Below are 6,677 nucleotides of genomic sequence, written 5' to 3' on the forward strand. Positions count from 1 at the left end.
GCCGACCAATAAATAATAAACAGGATATAAGGCGGCTCGGCCGACCAATAAATAAATTAAATTACTAGTAAATAATATAGGCGGTATTCCGGCCATTATAACATGATATAAATAATAGTAGAGGCGGTATACCGACCATTATAACAGGGTATAAATGATACAAATAAATTTTACCGAATCGCAGAGTGATCGTGCTGATAACGTGCTATAAAAAGAACTGGAATTTTATTATATCGCAGGAATTTAAATGAAGCAAAATTTTATACCCGTAGGAGAAGATAACACTGATATAGAGAGAGTGTTTCTTATTGAAAGGAAGAGAAGAGTTTTCAATGTATTTACAAACGAACGCAAACGTTCGTATATATAGAAGAAAATTTACTGTGCAAATAGTGCAGCGGACCCCACATCTTTTTATATTTTCAACGAAAGCGGCGCTGTCTCTATATGACTTTTATAACAGTTTAGTCTTTGTTCATTGACGTATTACTGAAAGAGAAAGCCCAACCAACCATTTAAAAAGCCTTCATGTGCAACGGTAAAATTTTAAATTAAAACTGTATTTAAAAATAAAAATTTGTTAATATTTTATATTTTTTTATTTTTAAACCAATATTTTACTATAAATACTAAATACTAATTTAGTTAAACATAGAATTAAGATAAAATAAATCATTTGATTTATTTAAATTTATATTTAAGTTATATTTAAAATTATAGTTTAGATAGATTTTTATTTATTTATTTTGGTTAAAATATATTAAATTAACTTGTGTAAATTAAAATTGATATAATTTTTTTATAAATTATCAAAATATATAACTAAAAAGAATTTCAAAAATTTGTAGATATCAAAATAAACAAATGATAATACAATTAAGAATTTAAATTTTTTAAAAAAAATTGTATAAAATTTTGAAAATATTGTTTAATAATAAAATTTTTATGATTATAAAAATATATTAAAATAATATTTCGAAATTTAAAATATATTTTATATTTCTCTTATCTTATTATTTAATGACATATTTGAATAGATTTATTTTAATGATGATTTATGAGTTATTAGCATATTATCAAAAGTTACCAAAAATTAAAAACAACATTAAATTTAGTTGTCCATGTCTAAGTGACAGTTGATCTATGGTCTGAGATTATGTATAACGTAGAAAGGTTGGTGTTTGGTGGCAGTTGATCTATGGTCTGAGATCATTAGATCCGATGAAGAAGACGGAGATGGGTTCAGAGATGTGTCATTGTTGTGAGTCACGCCAAAGAACCTAGCTTTTGCCATAGGCTGTTTTGATTCTATATAAAATCTAGAGATTCATCGACAAACTGTTACTGGCTTTTTCCGTATGCTACTGCTTATCCTGATGGGCGCAAAGAGCTCTTCTCATTGGAGGTGGAATTGCCAACTTCACTGACGTTGCAGCTACTTTCAACGGTATCATCCGCGCTCTAAGAGAAAAGGTACGTTCCTTTATTAGTTGCTGCTGCATTTTGGTGAAGATGAGATGAGACTGCCTAAGAGAATTGAATCGGTGTTTGGCTATCTGTATCGTATTATCTTTGTTGTGTGGGGCATGAGCAGGAAACAAGACTGAAAGCATCAAGAATGCACATTTACGTAAGAAGAGGTGGTCCTAATTACCAGACTGGTCTGGCTAGAATGCGTGCTCTGGGAGAGGAACTCTGTTCCTCTTGAGGTAACCAACCAAACTACTTATGGAGTATTAGGTTTACTGTCGGTTTAGGTCGAATACTGATCTACATAAGGATTGGTGATTGCAGGTATATGGACCAGAAGCAACGATGACGGGAATATGCAAACGAGCCATTGACTGCATCATGTTACCTGATGCATGATCAACCAAACCTATTGTGATCTCTTCAGTTTTAAAAGCAGAACACAAACTTGGAGCTGGAGACTGGGAGGTGTGTGTTAGTGTGTGTTGATCCCTGTTCTTCGTCTCTATTTGTCAATATGAAAATGAAAAGCTCTTTGAAACTTTTACTTGTGTGGGTGTAATATTGGAAACCAAATCATTGTGTGTTATGTTGCAAGTGTAATTGTAAACAAAACGGAATTGTAAACAAAACGGTCAAAATTCTCTTCTTTAAGTGTACAAATAAGATTTGTATACCAAAGTGTACAAATAACTTTATACCAAATTTTATACTCACCACGCAAAATCATATGGATTGATCCACCTAGTCTTCAGTAGCTTCATGTTCCCACTCAAGGCTTCCGAACCATTCTTCATTGTGTGCACGCAGGTCAAAGTAGTATGCCCTCTCCTTGCTAAATGGAAGCTTTTTCAGCTTTGGACAGTCTATTATCATCATTTTCTTTAGACTTGGAAATTCCAACCGTTTCCAGTAGATACTCTCCAGTTCCACCAAAGATATTAACTCAATTGTATGTAGTTTTCGAAAGGGTACAATACTTGACCCCTCGTTTAGTATACCAGAGACCTTTTCTCTGCTTACAATTTCTTTCAACTCCAGTGATGGGCCATCTACGCATACGAACGTAAGATTCGGAGCAAAGATTAACCACGACAAATCCTGTATACCACTGACGCCAGTTATGTGGACATAGACGAGGTTTTGGAAGCATATGGTACTTGTACTTCTGAATCCATATCTCGTATGCTCCATTATATCAGAGATGATACAGCTGCCTATCTCGATAGAGCGAAGGCTAGATATATTCGTTACAAACGGAACGTATTCTGCTACAATTCCCTCAATAAATATATGTTCGATACAGCTAGCCAAACTTGGGATACTTAAAAGACGCTCTAAAACAACCACATCATTGATACTTACCCCCAAGCTCTTCAAATTCTTCATTAACGTCATATCCTCTATCAACTCCAGACTCACAAAAGCAGTATAATTTAACCATAGCATTTCTATATTAACTAAACTTGATACCACACTGATGCTTTGAAGAGTTTGTACGCCGATCAAAGCAAGGTATCTCAACTGGATCAACTTTCCTAATCCTGCAGGCAAGTTCTCTAGACCTGTTCCTGATAAGTTAAGATATCGCAAGCTCACTAAGTTTGAAACTTCTTCTGGCAGCTTGGTTAGATTTTTGTTGAAAGATAGATCCAAAATCATTAACTTAGGCATCGATAGAAAAAGTTCACCTGAGATGTTCTCCAGATTGTTGTGCTTTAACAACAGTGTGGTAAGGTTATGGCACACCGGGGAGATGGAGATGGAGATGTTCTGAATCTCATTTTCTGTCAGTGACATCCTTCTCACCGAATTCCAGTCCCTAACCTCAGGCATCTGATGCACTCCAGCACCTGTTTTGACGATAACTTTCTCTTCCTCTTCCTCAAAATTAATTAGACGCAACCCAAAGAGCCATTTGGCGAAGCACATCGTGCATTTTTACAAAGTCTAAAGTGTCAACAGGCATCAATAGACATGCACTAACGAGGATACTGAGTATCCTATAACCCTGGTTGATAGCTCTTTCTCTATCTCCACCTCCATTTATGATCCCTTCGTGCCTCCAGTACTCGATCAACTCCTCTTCGTCAATTTCTTCATCTTCTGGAAATAAAGCACAATACTGGAAACATTGCTTTACTGTCTCGTCCTTAAGATCATCATAGCTAAGCTTGAGAATTGTAAGAATCTCGTCTTTAACTTCTGGATAATCAGCCGCATTTGTATTTAGATCATCAATCGCACACTGCCACTCGCGTACTGACGTTTTGCATGCCATTGTTTCCCCAATAACGTTGAGTGCAAGGGGTAAGCCTTTACATTTCTCACATATTTTTTTTGCTAGCTCGAGGATCTTTGGATCACTGTCTAGTGTCGTACCTCTCACTTTCTGTCGGAATAGTTCCCAAGCTTTCTCCGGGTCTAGATGCTTGACTTCCACGTCATGGCATCCCATACGCCCACAAACTTTTTTTGAGCGAGTGGTAAATGGAACCTTGCTTCCATTTTCTGGTGAGGGTAATGGAATCCCAATCTCTTCTTCTAAATCCACTTTCCTCCATATGTCATCCAATAACATAACAAATATTTTCCTTGTAAGAACATCATATATACAAGTAGCTTTCTCGTTTTGAGTTTTTTTCTCCAAACTCCTTGTGAGAGAGGCCTAGTAGATTTTGAGATACCACTACAAATATCACGAACCCAAACTCATCTTTTTCTCAAGTAACTTCTCGTTGACTTGTTCAGTAGTAAAAATCTATCGCATAGCCACGGTAGTGCCACTACAAAACCGTGGCTATAAAGAAAAAGCCACGAACCCGCCACGTTTTAGGCACGAAACAACATAGCCACGGTAAACCGAAAATTAGGCCACGAACTAGTCACGGAAAACAACCGTGGCCACTATAGCCACGAAATAGCAACGAACTTTGCGTGGCAAGTCTAATAGCCACGAATTTGCCACTTTAAACAGTCGTGGCTAGATTTTTTTTTTGTGCCGACATCAAAACGGCACTGTTATGTACAATAGTGTGCATAACCACACTTTTATCATGGCTGTGTCGTGGCAATATTAACTTTATGCACTTCGCAGCAGAGAAAGATTCGTTTGGCAGTGATATTTTTAAAAATGCCACGGACATTTCGTGGCTAAACTGTGGCTAATTCTAAAATATATACTCTCCCCGTGTGAAACATTAAGAACTTTTGTTCTTCAACCAAACTTTCTAAACAAAACTATGTCTTTCTACTTTGATTCAAGGGAGTGGATGGATCAAAGGATTGATCCTGAGAGTAATTCCGTTTCAGAAGTGTTTCTAGGAGGCATTAACACATTTCTTCAATTTGCGTGTAGTCAAGCAGATTACGAGGAACGGCAAACGTGATTGTGTCCGTGTGCTCGATGCAAAAATGTGAAGCAAGGAGATGCAAAAGTTGTCTCAAGACATCTGTTCTTATACGGTTTTAAGGGAAATTATTATGTCTGGACAAGTCACGGAGAGAAATTCTACACTGTTGGTGAGAGTTCTGGAGCGAATCATTCAACGGTTGAAGAGAAAATGTGGGAGAATCCTACTTGGAATGCTCATGCAGATCACTACCAGGGTAATCCAGAAGTACCAGCGGACATTTCACCACCATACATACCGGAACCTATAGCAGACACGGACGTAGCAGAGCCATATCGTGATAGTGTTTTTGAAGCATTTGAAGCAGCCAGTCAACCTCTCTACCAAGGGAGTGCAGACGGAATAACTCAGTTGTCTCTTGCCTCGCGGATGATGAAAGTGAAGACGGATTATAATTTGGCGGAAGCTTGTGTAGATGAGATATCTGAAGTATTTAAAAAAATGCTTCTGCAGCCGAATAATGCCCCAGCAACATATTACGAGACAAAGAAACTGACACGAGGGCTTGGGTTGCCCGTACAGAAGATTGATGTTTGCGTGAAGAATTGTATGCTATTTTGGAAGGAAGATGCGAAGTTGGTTAGTTGTAGGTTTTGTGGAGAAGATCGCTACTATCCGAACAATGGAAAAGGAAAAACAAGCCAAAGCAGAGAATGTTTTACATGCCTATTGCAGATCGTCTCAAACGTCTATACCAACTAGAGGCGACAGCTTCCAATATGCGGTGGCATAAGGAACATGTGACTCCTATGAGACAAAGAAACTGACACGAGCGCTTGGGTTACCCGTACAGAAGATTGACGTTTGCGTGAAGAATTGTATGTTATTTTGGAAAGGAGAAGATGCGAAGTTGGTCAGTTGTCGGTTTTGTGGAGAAGATCGCTACTACCCGAAGAACGGAAAAGGTAAAAACAAACCGAAACAAAGAATGTTTTACCTCCCAATAGCAGATCGTCTGAAACGTCTATACCAACTTGAGGCGACAGCTTCCAATATGCGGTGGCATAAGGAACATGTGACTCCGGAAGGCTAAATGCATCACCCATCTGATGCCATAGTGTGGAAACACTTTAATGAGGTATATCCTGGATTTGCTGCTGAAAGCCGGAATATTTATCTATGCTTATCAACAGATGGGTTTAATCCGATTGGTATGAATGGCGAAGCACATTCCGTTTGGCCCGTTATTGTAACTCCATACAATTTGCCTCCTGGAATGTGTATGAAAAGAGAATCTTTTACCTTTCGGTGCTAATTCCTGGGCCCAAACATCCAAGGAAAAGCTTAGATATTTACCTTCAGCCATTGATTGAAGAATTACAGATGTTATGGAGGGATGGTGTGGAGGCATATGATATTTCAATGAAAGAAAGACTCAAAATGCGAGCAGTTTTAATGTGGACGATAAGCGATTTTCCAGCTTATGGAATGCTTTCAGGTTGGACGACTCATGGTCGGTTGGCGTGCCCATATTGCCAAGATTAGACTGGTGCATTATGGTTATCTAACGGAAGGAAACATAGTTCGTTTGATTGCCACAGAAGGTTTTTAGATGCAGATCATCCTTACCGGAAAAACACTCAAGCATTTAGATGGGGAAAACAGTTTTAGATCCTCCTCCACCGTGGTTGACCGGAGAAGAAATATTGCGTGAAAGGATAAATAATATAGAAGGTTTATCAAAATCTGTGAAATGTGGAGGGAATGGACATGATAATCCATCCAAGACAATATCTGGATACGGAGTTACTCACAATTGGGTAAAGAAGAGTATCTTCTGGGAGTTACCGTATT

General features: G+C 37.9%; 1 long non-coding RNA gene and 1 pseudogene across 1 annotated transcript; one reads left to right on the plus strand and one right to left on the minus strand.

The window, feature by feature from the left end:
* The first annotated feature begins 1,344 nt into the window (after nucleotides 1-1,344).
* Nucleotides 1,345-2,118, plus strand: LOC106311175. The gene is made up of 3 exons (XR_001263936.1): nucleotides 1,345-1,473; nucleotides 1,595-1,709; nucleotides 1,795-2,118. It is a non-coding gene; the product is annotated as an uncharacterized LOC106311175 (long non-coding RNA).
* Nucleotides 2,119-2,214: 96 nt separating this feature from the next.
* The window catches only part of LOC106311413, a 10,551-nt pseudogene continuing 6,088 nt past the window's right edge, over nucleotides 2,215-6,677 (minus strand).

The sequence above is a fragment of the Brassica oleracea genome, chromosome C8 (assembly GCF_000695525.1).
Source record: "Brassica oleracea var. oleracea cultivar TO1000 chromosome C8, BOL, whole genome shotgun sequence".
NCBI classification, from domain to species: Eukaryota; Viridiplantae; Streptophyta; class Magnoliopsida; order Brassicales; family Brassicaceae; genus Brassica; species Brassica oleracea.